General features: G+C 40.1%; 1 protein-coding gene across 2 annotated transcripts in view; it reads left to right on the plus strand.

The window, feature by feature from the left end:
- The window catches only part of Blimp-1 (PR domain zinc finger protein 1), a 215,120-nt gene that overhangs the window by 139,090 nt on the left and 50,824 nt on the right, over positions 1-25,206 (plus strand). Inside the window, exon 1 of one of the 2 annotated variants that reach the window (XM_083112129.1) lies at positions 8,586-8,733. The exons of the other annotated variant lie outside the window; for it this stretch is intronic. The gene's annotated coding sequence lies outside the window, so the exon portion shown is untranslated. Of the gene's footprint in view, positions 1-8,585; positions 8,734-25,206 lie in introns of those variants that run through there. 2 annotated transcript variants of the gene reach the window in all.

The following is a 25,206-nucleotide window of genomic DNA, read 5'->3' on the forward strand; positions in this document are numbered from 1 at the left end:
GAAACTTGTGCAGGTAATGAAAGTATTACATCTTCATCCACCGATTTTCGCTTATAACTTTCGACTAAGTCGTTTCCGGACCAGGGTTCCTTATCTCAAATTGATATATGTGCCCTTCTCCATCATTCCTGAAAGTTTGTATCATCAGCCCGGAAACACCCTGCATATTGTGGGCATCACAGCACGAAGCCGAACCAGGATATCAACACCAGACTGACTGACCGAGAGGTGAGTTGGGCAGCACTCAACATCCCTTGTGTCCTTCCACGCCACTAGCTAGGGGTTGAATAGGGTGATTGTGGGGGGACCTAAACCTAAACCCTCTTGCTCTATCATCTGGGTCCTACTGCATTCACGGTAAGATCCCACGTAACAGCGAATATCCAGTGAATGCATCATGGTAGAGATGCTGGGCAAGAGGGTTTAGGTATAGAGGGTTATTTATTTATATATATATATATATATATATATATATTAATATATATATATATATATATATATATATTAATATATATATATATATATATAGAGAGAGAGAGAGAGAGAGATTACAAAATAGTTCAAATAGCTCTGCGTTCCGCAAATTAACAATGTTTTCAAATTTCCTTCATTTTCTTATGCGAGCGCCATTGAAAAGTCACGATAATTCTATGTCTTAGAAAATAATATATTCATAAATTAAATGTTGCGTATTAGCAATTATTATTACAATAAAGAACATGTATGTCTAAATGTGAGTTAACAAAAGAAAAAATAATGAGTCATTTTCGCATCACGACTGCAGTTCGAAAATGTCGGGACAGGGATTAAAAGTAACACACGGTCCTGACTAAATTGATGAATGGCGTCTGGTAGCCTTGCATCAATGATTATAAAACTAAAACTACCCAATATTGCAGGCTGGAGACTTCTACAAAAGAAAGACATTCATTTATGCAAGAACGAAATTGAAATTTTTACAAATTTGAAAAATCGGCGATGTTATTTTCATAGTTTTTTATAGGTTCACATTTAAATATTTCAGGGTTCGAGGGGGGGTGACATGATGGCCCCTATGGCCCCTCCCCTGGGTGCGGGCCTGGTCCAACACAACGTAAATTCATTTTGAAATTTCTCATAGAGAAGGAGGCCGCTAGTGTTACAGTATAGAAAGTGATATTGTGGCGATTTTGGCGATGTGCAAATGTGAAAAGATAAAAACAACTTGCATTTCAGTCTTGGGTATGAATAATGGGTAAAATATAAACTGCATTGGCAACACAGCACAACATAATCCACTTTCCTTGTCTATGAAGCTGAATCATAGTTCACAGCCAGAATAAACAAATGATTGCAACCAAGAACTCCCTTGTGTGGAATATGAATTATATTTAGTTCTATCGTCAAGTTGGTGAAATTTCGAATCATCATCAAACTCCAGCCACTTCGGCGGAGGAGGTAATGGGGGCGAACGCCGCCTTGTAGACCTGTCTGCTCCCGTTACCGCCTCCACAAAAAGGCAAGAAAACTCGAAAAATGCTTCTCTAGTCCAAATATGCATGCTATGTTCGGAATCAGTGTCATATTAAATATGACCACTCCCGAAGAAAATACCCACCTCACTCATTTTCTCTGGCTGATCTCATCAGCAAAGGTTCCGGTTCAGAATCACTGTCTGAAAGGGGTGTGTCTGTGTGCGTTTGTGTGTGTGTCCCTTCATCAGTTACATCTTATCATCGTTCATCCCCATATAATACAAAGTAAGAAAATGCAAATTGTTATTGTTTCAACTGAATATATGGCGTTGAAGCAGCGTTAGCTATGTTGCCAATATTGACTCGAGGCAGTTCAGAAAGTAGCCATGGCAACCGATGTTTGCTCGCACACCGCTCGTCTCCAGGTAGTGGTTCGCGTGCGGGGGGAAGGAGTCGTTATGCAATTGAAACAGATCCATGTGCGCAGTTGCAGTATAGTTGGCGACATATTGTTTTTTTCTTCTTCCTGGGAACGGAGCTGGTTGAATATTTCCATACGCTTTGCTGATCAATATGAATAATGCGGTTGCAGGAGTGTATACAGTACGATGATAGGTTGGGAGGTGAGAGGCTGGTTTCCAAGGATGATTGTGATTGGTCGTGCTCTGTCTGGGCGGCCGACACTGTAATAGTGCTTTATGAGATGTGGCGCCAATTTTTTCCCTTTCCACAAAGGAATTCTTTGTCGTGTTATTGCCGCTGGTGCGTATTTTAGAGGTGAATAGGAAAAGGAAAATTTGCCGAGTTAACTCACTTTTTGAAGAAGACCAACTATCCATTTGTTATGAATAAATGCTAAATTTTCGAACGGGGGACCCATACACTGAAGCCCAGGGTTAATTAAAGTCATAAATACTTCACTGGTTTTGTCAGTTTTCCCCACAGTTTACTGGCTGCAATTCCAACAACATACTTCCTAACGTTATCACAAACCTATTCTCATTTATTTATTGGATACTCAACGCATTTCAACATGCGCAGAATACAAATACACAGTTCTCGGGTTCGAGTACCGGCCTAGGCATGGGTTTTCTTTGTAAGTGACCGCTCATAAATTTCATCTAATCATCATTTATCCTCATCGTCGCGATTATCCAAACTGACATATATACGACGTAAAATAAACAATAATTCAAATGAAATGCACAGCAAGAAGTTTCATGTCGCATGTATACATAAAATATATGTAATAAATTATAATGTTTAAAATATATGTGTAAATTGATGTAAATACCGCACTGCCACCCCCCCCTCTCTCTCTCTCTCTCTCTCTTCCCTATCCCCCTTTCTTTCGTAATCACTTCATGAAATAAGAATTCCTAAGAACTTATTTATGCTATTTTTGGAAGATGGTTTCCTGAAATAACTAGATCTGCTGGATACGAATCTACAATATAGCTAAGCGACAAATATGGTTAACAGTTTTATCACGAAATTTAACTCATGGGCGATTAGATCTGGGCCTAAAGTCTTGGAGATGAAGATGTGAAGGAAACAGGCTTCCGCGTCTTCTCTTTTTCATTTTTGAAAGCTGGATATCTCTTCATAGAAGACATTTTTTTTAGCTCAAGAAGTAGCTAAAGAGGAGGGGAGTCCTAGATCGTGACGTGAGCTACAAATTGATAATGAAACCTGCGAATTTTGTGACCACAATAACTGTCGTAAAAGTAGAGTTTTTGAACTGAGTTTTTACAGCAACTAGATGCTTTTGGAATTTGGTAAGGTACAGCATTGAACCAAAATCGGTCTATAGGTTTAAAAAAAAAATGATCGACGAAAAACCGATCTTTCGTTATTGTGAACACTTGGTGTGATATAAATAAATACACACATAAATTTTGATTATTTTTTTTTATTTTTTTTATTTTGTCATTTTAAATACGAATGAATGAATGGATTTATTTTACTTGGTAGAGGAATATGTCAGAGTACTGATTCCGGCTTATATTTCAATGAAAGGTTAGATTAGGAGAAATGTAGCTTTTTCTTAGTTTTGGGGGGGGGGCGCCGAAAAGGCATCCGCAATTGCCAAATGAACATTTGGTTTTAATACAACTTACCACAATCCAAAATTTTAAACATAAACTTTGCACGATTATTCGTAAGAAATATTCTAACACATACTCTTTTCATTGTAAATATGTTTTCTCATGCATTTTCCATTTTTTGTGATGGATAATTTGAGGTTCTTTGCCTTAATACATTTTTCTACCAGTCTTTAATTAATGATGAATTTGAAACTGATCACAATTGACAGGCTAATATAGAATTTGAGCAAGCACTCAAAGAAATGAGGAATGGGAAAGCAACGGGCACTGATGAAATTCCTGTTGAACTTATCAAATGCCTGGGAGATGGAAAAAGAGAAATACTGCACTTATGCAATGAAATCTATGAGAAAGGGGATTGGCCACAAGATTTCACGGAGACTGTTTTGGTACCTCTGCAGAAGAAAAGCAATGCCAGAAAATGTTCTGAGTACAGGACAATCAGTTTGATATCTCACTCGGCAAAAATTATTCTAAGAATTCTGAACAGACGCCTATACTCGAAGGTCAGTGGCGAGTTAGAGGGAGAACAGTTTGGTTTCAGGAAAGGAAGAGGTACAAGGGATGCAATTGGTTTACTGAGGACCATTGGGGAAAGATATTTAGAGAAAGGAAAGGAGGTGTTTGTAGTATTTGTAGACCTGGAGAAAGCCTTTGATAGAGTGAATTGGGTTAAACTTTTAGAAATTCTGAAGAAAATTGGTGTAGATTGGAAAGAGAGAAGACTTCTAAGCAACTTATACATGAATCAACGAGTTAAAGTGAGAACAGGAGACGAAATGACAGAAGGCTGTGAAATTGGAAGAGGAGTACGACAAGGATGCTGCCTATCGCCTACTTTGTTTAATATTTATTTAGAAGATATAGTGAAAACTTGTTTCCAGGGCACAGGAGGTGTCAAATTAGGAGGAAGAAGAATAAACTGCATAAGATTTGCTGATGACATGGCATTATTCGCTGAGGATGAAATAACCATAAATAGTATGTTAGAAGAGTTAAACAGCAGCTGTGAGCAGTATGGGATGAAGATTAATGTAAAGAAGACAAAGGCAATGGTTATAGGACGGAAACCAAGGAATATTAATGTGAGAGCAAACAGTGAAAGAATCCAGCAAGTGGATAGCTTCAAGTACCTCGGATGCACTATAAGCAGTGACATGAGCTGCAACCAAGAAGTGAAAATGAGAATCGCAATAGCAAAAGAAGCTTTCAATAGAAGAAAAAATGTTTTTTTGTGGACCCATGGACATAGGTCTAAGGAAGAGATTAGTGAAATGTTTTGTGTGGAGTGTAGCACTATATGGTGCAGAAACCTGGACGTTGAGAAGAAATGAAGAGAAACGACTCGAAGCTTTTGAAATGTGGACATGGCGAAAAATGGAGCGTGTAAAATGGACGGACAAGGTAAGAAACGAAGCCGTACTGAAAAGAGTTGGTGAAAAAAGATCTATACTGGAGACCATCAAGAAGAGGAAAAGAAACTGGTTAGGACACTGTCTAAGAAGAAACTGCCTGCTAAGAGATGCCTTGGAGGGAATGGTTGAAGGAAGAAAAGTCCGTGGAAGAAAGAGATATCAGCTTATGGATGATATTAAATTAACTGGGTCGTATGCTATTACGAAGCGTAAGGCAGAGAACAGGGAAAGCTGGAGATTGCAGTGAAAAACCTGCCAATTAGGCAGAAAACAATGAATGAAAAAAAATGAATAGTGTATTATGTCGAATTAAGTATATTCCAAATCAGATTGAAGATATTTCTTTAGTTGAACCATTCTTGTTTTCTCATTTGTCCTGGGTCCGATTAACAGTTAAATTTGTGAATTTTTCTGCAAAATCACTTATATTTTACCGTTTTCTTTGTGTGTGTGTGTGTGTCACAAAGTAGCTTGCTGTCTACGTAACCTGATCTCCTTCCTTTGCCTCGACCATGCTGTATTATTCACTTTCTTGTTTTTGTTGGCTGTCCTTAGCAGGAGAAATTTTGTGCAATCTAGCCTGTATCGGACTAGGTAAAGCTTCTCTGCTCCAACGTATTTAGGGGTGGGTGGGTCCAGGGGTCCGGACCCCCCCCCCCCGAAAGACTTATCAAGTACTTAAATTAAGTAATGAAAAATATATTCGTTTAGATTTTTGTTGTATAATTTCCTCTGAACTTATCGGAAAACAAAGATTATATTGGGATCATACGGCTTTGGAAAACAGGAAGGACGTATTTAGGGGGTCCGGATTCCCCCCCAAAGACTTATTAAGTACGAAAATTAAATAATGAAAATATACTCGTTTAGCATTTGTTGTATAATTTCCTCTGAACTTATTGGAAGACGCGGATTATATTGGGATCATACGACTTTGAAGGACAGGAAGAACGTATTTATGGGGGTCCAGGGGTCCGGACCCCCCGAAGGACTTACCAAGTACTAAAATTAAGTAATGAAAATATTAGCATTTGTTGCATAATGGATGGTTATTAATATCCTCTGAACTTTTTAGAAGGCAAGGATTATATTGGGATCATATGGCTTTGAATGACATCACAAAGAAGATTTATGTACACTACTACTCAAAATAATATACATAAAATATTAATCAGAAACTTACTTTCTCAAACTACATGTAACACCATTTTTGTAATTCCATAAATATTCAATTATTCATCTACTTGACATTAATTTCATTGCCAGGTCACTTGTCTTTATGTAAATTATTCCGATCTTAACTACAGGTAAGCTACGTAATGAATATGCGCTGTTATATCTCTATTCTTACACAGTCTTTTACCTATTCGTGTAATAATAATATAATATTAATTTATGTATTGTAATTAGTATTAATTTGATTTAATATAATTATTTTAAATTAAACATTACTACTACTACTACTACTACTACTACTACTACTACTCCTGAGACACTTGGTTCGGACCCCCCGAAACATATTTCTAGATACGTGCCTGAGCACGGTATAGCGAGTGTAACAGAGGGAATATCAGTGTTTTCTCCGCCATCTTGAAATATGTGGATCAATTTCGTTTAAATTTAATACCAGTTCAGTCCCTAGAAGGCATCTGGCAGCTATAAAAATTTCAGATGAAAAGCTCTAAATTTACGGCAGGTATCGTTGCCACAGCACCAACTAATCAACCAACCATCACAACAGGAGCAGATATGAGTAACATGACACCTGTGAACGATGTCATTTATTGAATGAAATAATTGTCAAACATTAAATGTAGATTTTAACACAAAGCTAAAAAAAAGTCAAATCCGTACCCTACTAACAAGGACGTAGCTCAAAAACAATTAGAAGCAGTACTTTATTATTGCTTGTAGTCGATACCTAAAAAATCTGCATTCCATAATCTCATTAACTGTGGATTTTAGATAGAATTTCCAAAGCAAGATCTTTTCAATGCCTCTGAAAGATGGCAAAAAATGTAGGAATTCTCTGATGACGTTAGTGTCTTGTGCTTATTTATCAGTAAAGTATCTAAAATATGATCCGAACCACAGTATTGATCGCAAGAGTTCTTTTGACAAGGGGCTGAGTGTGCCTTAAAGCCATCTGTAAACAGTGGTCGGAAGCTCTCAACATTGAACTCGGAGCGATCTAAAGTAACTCCCACGCCTCATCGCCCGCGCGAATGTGTCTTGTTTTCTCGATTAATAAATTAACCCATGGCGCAACAGCTACCGACTGCCGGCCTTACACCCACCTGCCAACTTGGGGATCATCTAACCAGTTACGGGGTGACGTATGGTGTTGTAGGCAAGGGCGCCCGCAGAGGGGCCAAGGGGTTCACTCTCTTCCCCAATACTTCATATAACTCATATTTTTCATGAATTTTAAAAATATGAGTGAAAATATGAAGGAGTGGTGCCATAAAAGACAGCAGATTAAGTGCCTATGAAAATTATCCTAGTGATGGAATGCTATATGAGAATTCTTTTAACTAGGGGAAAGCATCATCCCACCTCTCCCCCCCCCACTTTAAGCACTGCTGCCCCCTGAGAAAAATCATGCGGGCGGCCTTGGTTATAGGTTTTCATGACAAAGTTACGCTACTCATTTGCAGTTCCCCAATTTCCTCATGATTTTGGGTGACCACCAGTCCGATACATTGGCCGAAATAATAAAAGTTGTTCCACTTTCCCCTAGTAAAGTCGAACCATGATGCGGGACTCTTGTTAGATAAAGGTCAACACAATTATTGATATAGGCAATAAGGTTTTGTTAGCATCCGATCATTCAGCGTAAGGGGCTGAGTAAAAAAAATGACTTGTTTACAGTCACTTAGTTACAAGTAAATTGATTAATCCTTGGTAGCCGGTTTCGAGCTTAATTTTTCAAACGTATTGTTCATTCCCCGCTCTCCTTTTCACCGGCGTGATCAAAGGTTTCATTAAAGGATCGATAAGGCTCCCCCTCCCACACTCGTCCTGTGACATAATAGTCTTATGGAGTGAGAGCAGCAAATTCGAAAACAGTGACTTACAAAACCTACCTCAACATTTTCCACCTAAACCCGTCTACCCTCTTATCTTTCCTGGCGTCAGATATTGCTTTGTATCTTATCTGCTCCTTTTATCAGGGTCTTCCCCTACCCAAACCCAATTCTGTAACCAAGGGCCCTCTCGGGTGCAGTTCCGCCGAAGTTTTCCTCCCCATCCACCGCTACATAATCTCTCAACACGCGTCACGTGGCCTTGGTCCGTGCGCCCCGCGTTAGGATAGGTTAGTTTGCCGTGACGTCAGGTGATTTTATTTCCAACTGTTGATCTCGGCGGACATGTGACGGTGGCCGTTGCCATGGCGACCCGATCAATAATACCGGCGGCCTTCAACTCGCTCTCTGCCGAGACGACGAGAGCGGGAGGGGGAAATTCTCCGCGACTCATCTCGTCTCTGTCTCTCTCTTTCTCTGGCCGCAGCATCGCACAGGATCCGAAAAAGACATCCTTCCTCTTCGGCCGGCCTCCACGTGTTGCTTATTTTAACGGCGAGTTCGGGAGGACCCGCTCCTCCACTTTCACTTTCCGGTCCCTTGGTGGCGCGACGGTCGCTCTCTGCTCGGTCTTCTCAGTGCAAGTGATTTCGTGTCCCGCGGAGGTTACTGGCGATCATCCGAGTGGTCCACGTGATGCACCGATACAGTCGGATTGTTCTGCTTTGAGGTAGGTTCGCTCTGCATGTTCCCTGTCATCCCATTCCCACTAACGAAGCCTTATTATGCTCGTGCAGCAAGTCCAAAGCATGGACGGCTGGCGAGATTTAAAGTCGTGACCTATATATGGATGTGCATGGAATAACGAGATGTGAAGCAACCCCGATTATCAGGGTTAGCACTTTGTTATCATTTTGTATAGAAATATGTATTGTCATATGCATTAATTCATGATTGGCCTCGAATGGTTACGCTTTCGCCTTGTAATCAAGGGGTCCTGGGTTCGATTCCCGGTAGAGGTACATTGCACAGTGGTTCTTATCCTACTGTAGGTCCAGTCCCAATTAGCTTTACTGTGCATAAAGTGGACTTAAAACCCCAAATCAACCAACCAACCAACATTTTTTGGCTAAATGTATGTGATCTGTCTGTAGACATTGATTGAAATGTAAATGAGGATGCATTGAGTACTAGGTGTTTGTACAGTCACGAACACATACGCATCCAAATGTTCCCTTTCTGTAGGACACTGATGCTCCGTCAAGACTTTAAACTGATGACGTCATCAATTAGGTTGGAGATACAATTTGTGAGTTTACCGATCTCTCTTCATAATGTTTTATTCCTTTGAAGAAATTGGGATTCGAAAACACATATTCCCTTCTCAAAAGGCCCCCATTGTATCATTTAGATTATTGTGTGAAGAATGAAATTATACATAATCTCCATTATTGGATGGAGAGAGTTTTGGAAAGTGTCAGCGGAAAAAAAACCCTGTACTTTATAGATTACGATCAGGTATGGTCATATAAAATAAATTAGTATATCAGTGGGAAATACTGTGTCACATTTTATCAAGGAATGTGTGTGTGTGCATTATGGATACTGCACTCCTGTGCATATGTATTGTGTTAGGGATTTATCCCGAATTTTCCATCGGGTGGGTGTGTAGGTTCGTACTTAGAGCGGTGTAAGGGCAAATTTAGGCCCAAAATTACCAAAATTTGGGTCTTTGTCAAAATTTTAGTGGTGTGTGGATTATTGTTTTCATATTTATAGTAACTTTTCTAGTTTGTTTCTTACTTTATTGCATACATCGTACGAAGATAATGCATGTTTACAAGGAGTATTTTTTATACGGAATGTATGTACTGATTTTTTTTTTCATTGTAATGCTTTTGTGACATAACGTAGTGGAAAAAAGTGTTACCGCTCGCGGAGATAACCTGCCTTACGTTGAGGTGGGACAGTTATTCGTTGCCGTAGCAACGGACTCCTCTATTGTGGTGTAGGTGACGAGTAGGCATCAAGGATGAAGGATAGACATAAGCAAAACATGTGTTTAAATTTCGGTTTCTCGACACTCGAGCTATTGGATACTGGAAAACAGTCTCGTATCGATTTCGTCACGAGTGCGAGGCCAATATTTGTTTATGTATTATGTTGCACACAACAGGAGTCTGCGCTCTTGAAGTAGGGCGGTACCGCTATATTTATAAATAGACTACATATGTTGCTTCTCGTAATTGCGTAGCTAATTAATTAGTGACAACTCTGGTTGCATACATTTGGGATAAAATGCCGTTATTTTAGGGTTCGTAGCGTCTAATCGAGCCGCCAAACAGAAAATTTCTTTAAGAAAAGTTTTTTCCCTTAATGATCGCTATACGCTGTGAAAGTTTATACGGTGACACTTTATGTATGTTGTTTGTACGACGAAAACGAGACAAGATCGACACGAGAACGGGACAGGTGTTTACAAATCGGACGAGAACGAGAAAGTCCTGCGAACTCACGAGACGAGAGACTTCAGTGTCTTTCTATTTTACAGTGTATAGTGAAATATGTTCTAAGTATATTACTACATTTCAAAATTTACATGTTTACATGTATATAAACCGAATAGAGTAGAGTGTAATACAAAATTGATGGTGCATAAAAATATTATACAGATGTTTTAAAAATATTAAATTACTTTGCATCATAACTAAGAACTTCTGTCGTATGTGATCATGATCAATTATAATAAGTTTAAAAAATGCGAAGTTTTTGGGAAAAAATCGTCTACAGTGTGCTCTTCTCTAGCAAGTGATGATATGTACTAGACGTTCTTGCCAGGGGTCCCGGATTCGAATCCCGGCTTTGATGTTATTTGTGAGTGTCTCTTAAGCCATTTCACTTCATCACTCATCCTCATCTTCGCGATTAGCCGAAAGTGGCAAAAGAGCGAATCAATCGATCAAAGCTACACATTCTTCGAGGGGAGCAATTTCTGGGAAATTTTGTAGGGATGTGAGGAATTGCAAGGGTTGTGAATGTCTGCGAGGGATGCTTGAAAAAATGTTGATTCTCCTATTTCGTCCCATTCCCAAGTTTGTCCGAAGCTGAGCTTCGCCAGAATCTCGGGGTATCTCTTTTTTGCCACAAGGAGACGCGAAATTTGGCAACGCAGGAGTGCGGCAACCTTGGGACACTGTTCCAAGTGAGTCAATGCCATTGGGCTAAGAGCAAACTGCCAAGTCGCTCGAGGAGAAGGGGTCCAGCCAGAAACCGAGCCACTTCCTAGGAGGAAGTTAAATGCTTCCATTCATCCTTGCAATTGCGACGATTACCGTCTCCTCTCCTTTCATAATATGTACAGGAACACTGCTTATTATGTCATATGCGATATATAACCATACAGAACGTTACCACATATAAATTATTTTGCATCTTAATGTTTTATAAAGTCATCATTATTACATCATTTTCAATATTGTGTACAGTCACCGGCAATAAAAATGGGACCTCTAGATCCTAAAATCCTCGCTTCCCTGCAAGGCGTTATGTGTGTTGCCTAACCCCACAATGGTGAGTTGATTTTAATAGGAAATTTTCAATGTAAATTTCTGCCACTGCCGGAGAGTTAGGCAACACACAAAACGCCTTGCAGGGAAGCGAGGATTTTAGGATCTAGAGGTCCCATTTTTATTACTTATGACTGTACATACACAGAAAGAGATAAATGAACCGAGCGCGATGAGTGGTCGACTCAACAATGCCACCAAATGTCCCAGGTTACGTTCCTTTCCTGGGTATGGATACCTTTCTTTGGTATACTCTATCCCGCAAATCTCTGGATCAAGATCTCTTGATTCCCTCCATGGAAAAAAAATCCTGCGAAAGTCCAAGCCTCCATCATTCTTATCGCTGCGAATAGCCAAAAAGTGGTACAAAAGTGACACAAAGGGTTCCAAAATTCGGTATTCACAATAGCCCCGTCTAGTTCACTGCACTTTTTGACACTAAATGTGGTGCAAGGAAATTAAGATCAACCAAGTAAACGATGAACGGGGTCCAAGTTTAGAAGATTCAACAAATGCCTGTCTGCTGCTATAAACGTGCATTTGATTAGTTAGCACGCACCACGTGACCATACACCACAAATTACACCGCTCCAGAACGTAGTGAAAACGGTTTAGATACCAAATACACTACTTGGCACCAAATCAACGAAGCAGAAGAGTCGGTGTTGCACCGTGTAACCAACTAGACATGAGTGCAGAGAGAGTCAAAAAAGTGCAGCCAACTAGAAGGGGCGGGGCTATTATTATTCCAGTGCCAAGACAACATTTTCTCAATGCAATTCCGTAATGGTTCGTTTTAAAGCTAGATTCACATAGCGAAACTCCTGTTAGCGTCATCACGCGCATAATTCTTGGGAGTTCCGTTAAGAATGTACTACTCATATGCATTACCCTGCAGAGCAACATCCCCCCCCCCCCCAAGGGGCAAAGCTGCGTTAAGTTGGGAAGCCTGTGATCAGAGCATCGAGTCCCATCATTGCTGTTATCCAAATTTCCAGGTTGAAGTCTACCACTGTTTGCTCTTACTATGTTGTGTTAACACAGGAACGAGAAATGGACCCCTCGATCGTAAAGCGAGGGCATTAGGTTAAGCAGAAACGTACAAATGCATTCATATATTTCTTCATGTAACATACATTCTATTGGATTGATCTTGCCCAGGATAGAGACAGATGGAAGGCTTGTGTTGCTGCAACCATAAACCTTCGAATTTAAGAAGGCTAGAGAGTTAGTTACTTATAGAAACAAAAAAATGAACTTTCTGTAAATCTAAGGGATAAAACAATTCATCTTGCCCAATATGCAAATGAGCACAAATGAGATTACATCCAGACAGTCTTCACCGGAAGTATTCTGCCAGAAAGAGAGGCGTAATTTGAAACAAGATCGTGAGAGAGAATAAAATTATAACACGAGTCTCCTTTCATCTTGATATGACGAGCAATCCACGAACGCTATGGAGAAAAAATTGTAAGTATTTTTAAGTGCACAACGTGCGAGTCTACGCTGTTTTTTGCGTGCGTGGCTCTTACGCACAAGGCAAATTTATTGTCAAGGTAGAGGGGAGAGAGAAGAAAGTCATCCTTGATGGTTAATTCTGTCGTCTTGGACCGCGTCCAACGGAGAGAAACTGTTTTTTTTTTTTTTTTGCCTCTTCGCTGAGTGGCCAGTCGATGCTACGTATTTCGCGCGGAATGCCACGGTCGTGTGTTAATTCGGGGTTGGAACTCTCGAGGGTCAGTGGGATGACGCTCGCTTTTACCCTTTTACCTGTCTGGGAGCACGCCAAGAGCTGGATCGCTCATCAAAAATATGCCAGATGTATCTGCATATGCGGTCGAAACAGTATTCGTCCGTGTTATTTTCCCCGTTCTAATATTCCAAACATAGGCGCCGACTTCAGGGGGCAAGGCACTTTCTGCCCCCAAAATTCACGTAGATGGACAGATATTACATATATTTGCATTTTTAAAATATTGTTTATGTCAACCTTGCCCCCCCCCCTTAAAATTCCCCCCTCTGATTCCAAACCTCAGCTCCGGACAATCGGTAACATGTTGTTTCTTTTCCCCCAGTAGACAAGAATTTAAAGAGTAGATCGAGAACGATGTTACACCTTGTTCATTTTTAACATGGATACGTTTTATTTATTTGTTTCAATGTTATTGTTAGTATTGTTGAATTTATAGTTTTTAGCTTTTTGCGATGAAAAGAAGTTGTCGAAGATACTAGAACTTCAACACCGGAAGCTGAAGCCATTTCCGCCTTTGAAGAAATTTCTAGAAAGATCTAGTCTGTTACATAATGAGTTGTCATGACAACCTGTTGCGATTAGAAAGAACGAAGTTTGAATGAAATTGCAAAATTTGTGGAAAAAGACTCTTTTAAAAGACTAAGTTCTATAGTTTTCAAATTGTGTAAGTGACAAAAGTGGTATTATATCGCTGTGAGTATTTTTAATGTTAAAATAACAATAAACTTTGGCAAAGGTAGGACATTATCTTTTATTTTTTTCCGATATCACGTAATATAAAAAATAACCACACAACTCTACCGCACATGGAGATTGGTAACGTGGTAATCCTTGGCTCCGACAAAAAGGGACGTCAAAACGATTGGATGAAACTTCTTCAGGGAAAGGAACAAGAGTGTTCGTTTTACTTCACTTTTCAGCAACTTTAGGCTAATCGCGACGAAGAAGATGAATGGTGATTAGATGAAATGGTGAAGGGCCAATCGCAAACACACTGGACGGACACAGAACACAAAACGCCACTGACCATTATAGTGGATGTGGGTCTAGGCGCCAGAGCCTCGTTTGCCTTCAAGAATGCAGTTTTTAGAATGTACTCTCATGCGAAAGACAGGTTGACATTGGAGTGACCATAAAATATCTCGGCATCCAATAAACAATATAGGTCCCTATTAAATTTCCCATTCTCTCCTCCCCCCACTTCGAAACAGAATTCACATAACTCTTCTCTGAAGTTTATATTTTCTCTAAGAAAGGTACCAGGCTACTTTATTTTTTAATATTAAATAAAAAGTCTAACGAAAATTTAACCATCAGAACAACACCGTTAGTATGCATGAAAATTCGATTAAATGAAATTATATCTGTATGGTTGCATGTTAATACACGGCGACGAAAAGGACTTCCCCGTAGTGGTAACGTCGTCGCTTTGTAATTAAGGGGAACCGAGTTTGATACCCAGTGGAAGCACTCAATAGTTTGGATCCCATTTTAAACTGTAGGTCCAGTCCCGATTAGCCTTTCTGTGCATAAATTGAACTTAAAACAAATACTGAAACACTGTGATAAAAACTATGGAAATAGTAAGGTAGAAATCTATAAATAGCCTACTGATTCATATTCATTCCTTTGTTCACCACAGGACCGAAGTCTTACTTGTGTTGGCCATATATATGTGACGTGTATAAGAAGATTCAAGGATAAAATACAGAATAATAATTTATTTTATCTTTGAGTTTGTTTGTTTGAGTTTCTTATAAGTTCACTTTACGCACAGAAAGGTTAATCGGGACTGGACCTACACTTTGAAGTGGAATCCGAAGCACTGTTTAATGTGCCTCCACCGCGTATCGAAACCGGGACCTCTTGATTACAAAGCTGCGACGTGACCAACCGTTTGATGGGTGCCGCCGCTATCTCAGTTCTCAATGGGCTTATATACCAGGGAATATAGTTGCTATTGTTACTATTAAGGGTGGATTATTAGGTGTTTAAAAAAAGTGTGGAAAATATTTTTCTTTTATGTGATGAAAATATAAAAAAAAAATACTAAAACTGACAAATACTTGGGATCATTTGAAAATTATTTTGCACATATTGACATGTTTACATACGCGTATAACAATCAAGTATCGTCTACGCTTACTAAATTTTTCAACATGTGGAACGTACGAGGTGGCAATCAAATTTCCGGATTGATTTTCAAATGCATTTTAGGTCACGTCGATAACAAAGAGCTGGGTAGGATACTGACCTGTGGACTATCCTCTGCCTGTGCACAAGCTTTTACGCTCATGCGTGGAGCAGTCTGGCTGTAGCATTTGTTAGAAGCGGACTGTGCATCTGAGCTCCGTCGGAATCATGTTAAGTTCGAAAGTGGAACAACATGTTAATGTCACAAAACTTGGGAAATCCGCGACGGAAACTTACAATTAGTTGAAAGAGATTTGTGGGGATCAGTGTTTATTTCGCACACGAGTTTTCGAGTAGTTTTCGAAGTTTAAAGAGGGTAGAGAAGGCGTCGGGGACGATCCACGATCAGTCCGCCCTTGCCCATGCCCATCGAAAACTCAAGTCAGTATGGACAAGGTCGCTAAAATTGGTCGTTACTTGGGTGCCTGAAAGTCAGACTGTCAATCAGTTGTATTTTAAGAATATTTTGAGTACCCTTCGTGAACGGGTGAGAAGAAGGAGATCAGACATGTGGAAGAATGGCTCATGGATTCTTCATCAGGACACCGTGGTAATTCACAACGCGCTATCTGTGAAGAAGTTTCTGGTAAAACACAACATTCCAGTGTTATATATCCACCGTACTCGCCGGACCTAGCCCCGTGCGACTTTTTCTCTTCCCAAAAGTCAAGTCCGCACTAAAAGGAACCCGGTTCGAGTCTGTGGATGTGGTGACAGCCAAAGCGACGCAACTCTTGAACAGCATATCAGAAAATGACCTGCAACACTGCTTTTAACAGTGGAAGATCCGCGTGGAGCGGAGTAGGGATCGAGGAGGGGACTACATTGAAGGGTACAACATTTCGATTGTCTGATTTTTTTCAATAAAAGAGTTACAGCATGAGTCCGGAAACTTTATTGCCACACCTCATATTTGTAGGAGAGTTGCTTTGGAAACTTCTACATTTTTGGAGTTTCTTAACTGTGATTTATTGACTTAATTTTGAGTGCTGAATTAGAATTATAAAATTTACATGGAATTTTTTCGACAAAATCTGTGTTTTATGTAAAATCACCAGCAATAAAAACGAGACACCTAGATCCTGAAATACAGCTTCCCTGCAATGCGTTGTGTGTGTTGCATAACTCCACGGCGATAAGCTAAATTCAATAGCAACTTTTGAATAGGAAGTTCGGTCGTCGCCGAGGAGTTAGGCAACACACATAACTCCATGTAGGGATCTAGGTGTCCCTTTTTTATTGCCGGTATAATCGAATATTAAGAGACATGTATTTTATGGGTAATAAAAATCGGTATTTAGGTTCTAGTTATCATGATCAAAATTTGCGAGCTCTTATTTACATGCAGAAAATATATTTACCTGACAATCTGAGCCATAGTTTTCATTATTATTGGCTTTGTGAAGTGAATTTATCAATCCATTGCCATTACAGTACGCTTTGTTCATTTCTAACGTACGAACTTCTTCTAGTTGACAGTGGAGAACCTCGAGCGAAATTGAATGTTTATCGTATTTTACGCGTAGAGAAGGAAGAAGCAAGCAGAGAGTTTTGGAGAGTTATAATTAGCAGGTGCGTTTTCGCCTCCAAGGACTCTCCTACGGACAACCTTGCTAAGCGAGCCCACAATATCGGGGCGCTGGCACTCGAGGAAGCTGCTCTAAAGAGAATTTCCCTCTCGAGGTTACCTGGCTTTTTAAGTGCCCCACTTTTGGCCCCCTCCTCCTTCTTCTCTTATTTGAGATCTATTTATTGCCTGCAATGTGAAGGGCGTAACGTTAGTGGTGGTTATATACGGTGCGTGTGCCTACGCAAAGCAGCCGAAAGTGCGTCATCACTGGGTTCTTAGCAAGATGGAAGGGAAATGAATTTTATATTTTCATTTTCTTGAAGAACCGCGGCTTTTTGTTGTACAGTCACCGGCAATAAAAGTGGGATACCTAGATCCTGAAATACTCTAGTCTCTGCAAGGCGATATTGTGTGTTGCCTCGATCTACGGTGGTGTTAGAAGTTGCCATTGAAATTGCCATTAAATCCACTTATTCCTGTAGAGTTAGACAACACACATAACGCCTTGCAGGGAAGCGAGTATTTCAGGATCTAGGTGTCCAATTTTTATTGTCCGTGACTGTACATGGATCGAATTACCGTATTATTTTGCGCACACAGGAGATGTGCTTCGTATTTCAGCGAAAAATCGGGAAGTGCTGACCGTATTCCGATTACAGCGCCACAGCGGAAATTCCGTGAAGTCCTGTGAACATTCTACCGGTAATTTGAAATTCTGTCTTTCAACTGGAGGAACCAGAACATTTCATTGTATTTGTCGTGTATTTGCCCCGTTCGTGAAAACGCCAATGCAGAAAGTAAACACTTACGTAGCGCAGCTGCCCTTTTAAGGGCCACAGACTGTCAAATGAATTTTACACGATCTTCGATTGATATAGCCCCGCATTTATACTAACGAAGCTAGGCCAAGAAGGGTGTCGGAACTTTGTACCCCTCACTTTTGTGCAAGGAAATAACTGGCATTTATTACTAAATGATTGATTTTGCATCAATTTTCCTTTCTTCCTTCATAAGCGATCGTTTCATTAGCTTGACACTAGAATCTGAATAATTCCTTTATCACTGAGAGAAGATTATGACGACATAAGATAACTCGAAGAGCACACGTGTCAATCATGTGGTCCCGACCTTGGGAAAAATCCTCACGTGGCGCATTCACTTTCAAGCGCGTCAACACGTCATTTTTTAACTTTTCTAAACCAAATCCGTAAAATGATATGAACTTCAGCGAAGTCAACTCCTCTTCAATAATCAGAAAAAAAACGATTTCTTATTCGTTTTAAATTTAGCTGCTTGACTTCGTTAAGGTGGTTTAGCCAAGTGTTCTCGTTACTGTATTGGGCCTCCCCGCTGGCGCAGTGGTAGCGTCGTTGCCTTAAAATCAAGGAGTCCCGGATTCTATACCTGGTGGAGGCACATAGTGGTTCCGATCCCACTTTAAACTGTAGGTCCAGTCCCGATTAGTCTTACTGTGCATAAGGTGGATTTGAAACACCAATCGTTACTGTATTTTTGTACTTCGTATTTTTCTTGTGCGTCGCTTCTCTGTTTGGCTACACACAAGGAGGAACTGGTGAAGGGACCCTTGAACACCCAAGGCCAGGTCGAGACTCGAATCCGCAATCTTCGGTGACAAATTCGTGAGTCGACCACTCAACGCGCTCGGCCACCGAGGTGGCGCTATCTACGCGCGAATGAGATGAAATAGTATCGTTGTCTAAAAATAGCATACTGCTGAAGGTTTTATTCAACTTGAAAGCTGACAATACATATACACTATCTAAAAACATACATATTATCTTTGTTCTGATTATACTTTTTATTGCTCAACATTTCTACACAATTTCACATGTACCTTTTTCAATAGTTATACAGAAGGAAGGAAATTACATGTAGGATAATTCACTGGCAACATAAAGTCCCAAATCCTAAAGCCCACTGTGGTTGGCAATTGTTCTCAGCAGGGATTCAACTGATTCTGTGTTCCAGAGTCGACAGCTACAGTTGTGGTAAACTAAATGTAATGGAACAAACGGGAAATTGCTGTGCTTGTTTGAACCTGAAAAGTGTCTAATTTTTTCATGTTGCTTTGCTTCGGTGTAGACGGGCGTGTTAATGCTGGCGAGAGCGCGTTCTTTTATTCGCTCTCCATTGTTGTGAAAATCAATGGCCTCGTGCTTTCATACCATAATCCAATTATAACGTCAATTCAACAATTAAGTTTCGTTTTTTTTATTTTATTACAAGTTGAAAATTTGCAACTGTGTGCTTGTATTGTCTCCAGGGCCTGCTCTTTTTTCACTATATTTAAACTGTAACTATGCAATTTCAAAACTCTTCGTACCAGATTATATTCTCACCTTCCACGTGATCCGGCTGGTACCGGACAACAACAGGACATCTAATGTGTCACGTTTCAAGCCCTGCTTAAGCAAAACACAGTGACGAGAGTTCCCAGCTGCCAGTGAAGTTACTTTTGTAGGAGGGTGAAAAAGGTTGTGTTCGCCCTCGACCCAATCAAGGAAGCTTCGTTACCACGGAAACGATTTAATTTTGCAATGTGCTGCATTGCCAAACCAGAGGCGTATATTCTAGGCTATCTAGGCTATCTGCGAAGCCCAGGCTCAGAAGAGCAGAAAAATCCATCGGAAAATGTGCATGAAATTGTTCATTTTAATTTGAAGATGGTGGCGTTTCGGGAGTTGGCACACTTATTTCTTAGAAGTTGTTACACTAATTTCTTACGGGTTGGCAATCTTGCCCGCTTCTTTGAACGCGGAAGGAGTCTTCTAGCATGAATTCCGTCAGTGTTGCGAACCCCTAGGGAAACTGGTTGCTTGTGACAAAGAAATTTCCTCTCTGGGCCAAGCACACCACTTGCAGACAATTAGGACAAAAGGGAGAGGCCGCTGACCTCTTCAAACAACCAGAGTAGATGCGGGGGTGAGGTGAAGTTGGGGAGTTCGTTGGCTGTCCGTTTATGATTTATGCTTATGACTGCACCTAAAAATAACCGAACTGACAAAGGACAGCGCCGGCTACCAGGTGCTTTTGTTCTGTAGTTCAAGTGAATACGCTGGTCAAGGCGTCTGCTGGTCCCGCGCATGGGTGCGGCCATATTGGCAATAAACAACCGGTTGCTACGGTCGTTGCTAAGGTCGGTAACATGGAGTTGGCTATAGAGCTTTGCTGAGGTTTTGGAAAGATGATCCGGAAACAATGAAGAAGGGAGGGTTAGCATGTAAGGAGAACCACTTTCGTAGTTTCAGATACACAAGATAAGAAGGCGTCGTCGAAGGAAGGGTGCAAGCAAGCATGAGGGAAAGAATATGATGTTAAGGAAAGCGATACATAGATGTCGCACGTGTTGTGACTAGCACTTCTTCGAAAATTTTGCAATAGCTTTGTGTATGTGCGAAGAGATGTTTATTATCTTTCTTTCAGTGGCGGCAATTAGGGGGGGCGAGGGGGCAATTCCCCCACTTTATCGCCCACTTTTGCCCCCGCACTATGTTATATCTTACCTACAAAGGGAAATATACTGTCTTTACCTCCCAGTTTTGACACCTTGCTCCCCCCCCCCCCCCGGTTTTGGAACCCAATCGCCGCCACTGCTTTCTTTATATTTACGTGAACCAGATTAAATATTTTACATAACCAATGTAGCCTCTATTCATTTGTTACGAGCCTATTACGAGGACAAAAGGGTCCATCATTATCTTGTTATTATTTCAACTTATCACTTTATCATGTTCTTTTATGCAAAAATATTAGAATGAAAACAATTTGTTGTAATTAATAATGGGCTGCCAAGCTGAAAACACCTTCAGGTCGATCAGTAGGCTCCAGGCGCCAGGAATGTATCCAGTAGCGTAACTAACATGCTCTGCGGCCCCCCCCCCACCCCGTGCAACTTTCAGTTGTGCCCCCATGCTCGTCTAAAAATATACAAATATATTTCTTTTCTAAAATATTAATTCACGCCCACATTGACATTTGGTATATGAAAACATGAAAATGCATACATGTAATTTGAATCAATGTAAAAACTGATACGAAAGGTTAAGACAACAGAGAAGCTGTAAAAAATTATATATGAAAACAGACTGTTATTACAAAATTTACGATATTGTCAAATGATCATTAGCAGTCCTCTGCATTTTTTCATGGAAGCAAATTCTTGTTTGCTAGTTTTCGAGCTCGATCGCTCTCACTCCTGACATTGTGCTTCTCAAGTAATTTTTGATGAATTTTAACTTGGAAAATCATTTCGTCGAGGAAGATTTTTTTTAAAACTTATCTTTTCCGTTTGGTAAAAATTGTAAGTAGGGTGAAAATTAGCGTTGCCAGTGTGTTCTCTTGCCTGTCGTCTACCTTTCGGCTACGTAAACCATTCAGCTAATGAAGTTTTGTTTTCTAATCTGGTAATCCACTTTCTACTTGTGATTAGCATTTTATGTTGTTTGCAGTTAGGGGCATAAAATATAGTTTGTTCGGTTGAAAATATATTTTAACGCCGAAAGTGAACTATCGGTCTTTCTTAGTTTATTATTCTTACTGCGCCCCGAAGCTCGTGCGCCCCCCACCCGCGCACAGCGGGGGTGTTATTTACGCCACTGCATTTATCACATGTTCAATCTTTCGTTCAATAGTCCTTAATGCACACAGCGATATGCATAACTCGAAAAAGGGGTGAATTTCCAAGAAGCGGGAAAGATTTATTTCGTATTATCTCAATTCCTCATAATCTATAATTGGGAGTAAAATATTTTCGGTTAGAAATCGCTTATTTACGAGTTACGATTAACCAGAATTTCTGGAAATTCAAGAACATAATATATTTTGGAAAGTGCCATTCGTTTAAGATGTAAATGCGAACCTAATTTCCTAAAATAACAGACGTGATACACCTTGAGTTTACACATTTACTTTGGATGCAATAATAATAATAATAATACGGTGGAGACACATAGTGGTTCGGATTACAATTTAAACTGTAGGTCCAGTCCCGATTAGCCTTGCTGTACATAAACTGGACTTAAAACACCAAATCAACCAATCAATAATAATAAACCATTGTTATCTTCATATGCATGTATTGTTGTTGTTGATGTTAGTAGTAGCAATACTCGTCCCTGTTCATTTGTGGCTGCTGTTCCGGCTATTGACTGAAATCGCTTTAGACACTCCCAATATTACTACTACTACTATTAAAATATGTAAATGGCCTGCCTACCCCTACAAGAATTTCTTTCGACGTCTTAGACTATGTACTACACATATGTATTCTTCCGATCGAGAAAATGCATTGTACTTTTTGAATACCCATTAGTACAAAGGCACGAAATATGCCTAATGTGCACAATGATTGTAATCATACGCATAGCAATAAGACATATCTGACCACAGACAAAGAACCATGCGACTTACGTTTATTTTCCCGTCAACAAGCCTGTGTAGCGGAAACCGAAGAAATCGTAAGTTGCCGGTCACTTTCATGGAAAGTGCCTGCTTTTGTTCTTCCATTCTATCTTTAACTCGTCACCTGTAAGCAACCTGTATTTTATGTACATATTCTTCTGAATCTAATCTTTACAATGGTGTAAGATACATATTACCATTTTCGTTGAAAAACCCTGTCACTAAAAACAAAAGGTATCCCTTGCGGTCCGCTTCCAATACTCACTGCATGGGGAAAGTACGGACAACGCGTTGTATATTGCCAGGTATACTGTTGCTATGGCAACGGCGCCGGAAGTGACGTTCACTAGACCAGCGTATTCGCGTTGGGTTCATTTCCTTGGTGCGCGGAACTTTTTCCTTTCAAAGCTGGTCGCTGAATAGTGTGGGGAGTGAGTGCGTGGATATATTTTTGTGAATGATATGTGCTGTGTTGTGTAGTGAACTAAATGAATGACATAATTATCCAGCAATTTACTCGGCTTACGTATGAGGATAAGGTTCATATCGTTGTTGAATTTTTGTTTTTAGTCCACTTTGTGCACAGAGAGAGCACTAAACCTATAGTTTAATGTGGGATCCGAACCACTATGTGTCTCCACCGGGTATCGAACCTGAGACTCCTTTGCTTCAAGGCGACAACGTTGCCACTACGCCAACGAGGAGGCTCCAAGCTTCAAATCGTGAAGACATGTAGGACTCAGATACTCCAAAAAAAAAAAAAATATACAAGCTACGAAGTTTGTTATATATTTTATTCTCGTGTCTAGGCCTACATAAATATTTCACAATATTTCAAAATCCCTAAAAATGAACAAGACCCACCTCCCTCGCCACAATCAATTTTTTTGTCCATTCGAACGTTATGATATAGTGAGATAGCCCAGATTCTGTACCCAGTATACGCCACTGGCCAAACCTAACAGCCGCAGTAGTTTACCAGCATTGGGCTATCTTTTGGAATGCCTCTGCTCATCCCGGCCTTCTTGGTTCAATTGCGAGAGGACAGATTGGCCGAAGCGAGGTTTATGACTGGTAAAGCAAGAAGACGGCCATACTGTATCCAGTCTGGAGTACCCCTCCTTTACTGGGAGCCGGAAATTTTAAACAACTCTATCCCGGGAATCTTTGGAGCGAGGCCACGCATAAGGGAAGGGAAGGGAAAGGGAGAAAGCGACTGGGTATACACTGCTGCAAGGGCTGGTAGCTTTTCCCCTTCCACGCAATTCCGTTCCCTCTCTCGTGTTCATTGGTCGAGGCGTCTCGAGTCACTTGGGCAGAGAGTTTTTTTTTTTTGGCCGCTATTTCTATAAACGTCCTAAAGTCGATTTAAGTCTTCTACTGTACCCAACTCGAGGTTGTTGCATTTTATTTTAACGGTGGCGTTTGTACTTCAAGGTAAAGTCCTAAACCGTTGGAAATGTTAGAAAAAAAATGTTTTGTCTGAAAATATTGGCTGTCCGATACAAAATTCATTGCCGCGTTTAATTTTTTAATGAGTTGAATTTTTCTTCACTGTCTGGAAACTCTTCTTTTGTAATTAATTTGCGTAAGGTTGGAAATTTCTGGAAAAATGGTGATCGACTTTCGAAGCAAGTCTTTATTTGGTTTATTTATGTAAAAAACTTAGTACGCCAGTTCATATTTGCAGACTCCCAAGACTATGTCACAATATAGTCTTCCGCTGATTTCATTCGAACTTCGCTTACACATCTTTATCTTTATCTTCTAACAGGGTTTCATAAGGTCTAGGTTCACGGCTCAGGAGAAAGGATCAGCTTTATCTAGTGAAAGTTTCTATTTTCCCCTACTCCATTTCATTACGAATTACGACAGGTCATGCACGCAGCCCCCTCCCCCCCCCTGACGCCCTCTTTGCTCTGCGCGTGGCATAAATAAACAAGATGATTCTGTTAAAAGTAACGGCAGTGATAAGCGTACAGGGATTATCTGAATGTACTTGTGCGCGTTATAAATCCCCGCCAGCGTTGCCAACTATAAGATTCTCAATAACGACTATCGAGTCCTCCTTAGAGTGGCGAAAAGCTTCATATAGATCGTATTTTGTTCAACCAAGTTAAAAGCTACCTACGTATTTCTGCTAGAAGGAGAAAGAGTGCAGGCGCTGTCGGTTTGTGCAGCTGCAAGTATATCTCTTCGACGCTCCATTGGCTGCTGCAATACGCCAATTACATGGAAAAACGAAGTAACTAGAATAGAAAAGAATGGCTTCATGGGCTGTTCTTAGAATGAACCCTTGTCACAGATGCAATGAATTAATAAAACAAAGACAGAGAGGAGAAAACACATAATGATCATGATAATACAATAAAGATAATGCAAAAGATAATACAATGTTAGAATAATACATATGAATTGATTAGTATGTATACCGTGCAGCAAAGATATGTAATAAGTCATTTGGGGGGGCTATTATCCCCCCATAATACACTACTAACATTACTTGCCATCATAATTTTAAGAAAAAACTAAAGTTCATTAGTTTTTTCTAAAAATTATGATGGCAAGTAATGTTAGTGGTGTAGACAGTTTGTTCCACTTCCTATCCTTGTAATAACGAAGGACTTGAAGGTGGAAGTTTTGTGTTTACGCCAATTATTTGAAATCCGATTAGAGATGATAAAAAAAACGTAAATAAAC

The sequence above is a fragment of the Lepisma saccharinum genome, chromosome 1 (genome assembly GCF_977018435.1).
Source record: "Lepisma saccharinum chromosome 1, izLepSacc3.1, whole genome shotgun sequence".
In the NCBI taxonomy this organism is placed as follows: domain Eukaryota; kingdom Metazoa; phylum Arthropoda; class Insecta; order Zygentoma; family Lepismatidae; genus Lepisma; species Lepisma saccharinum.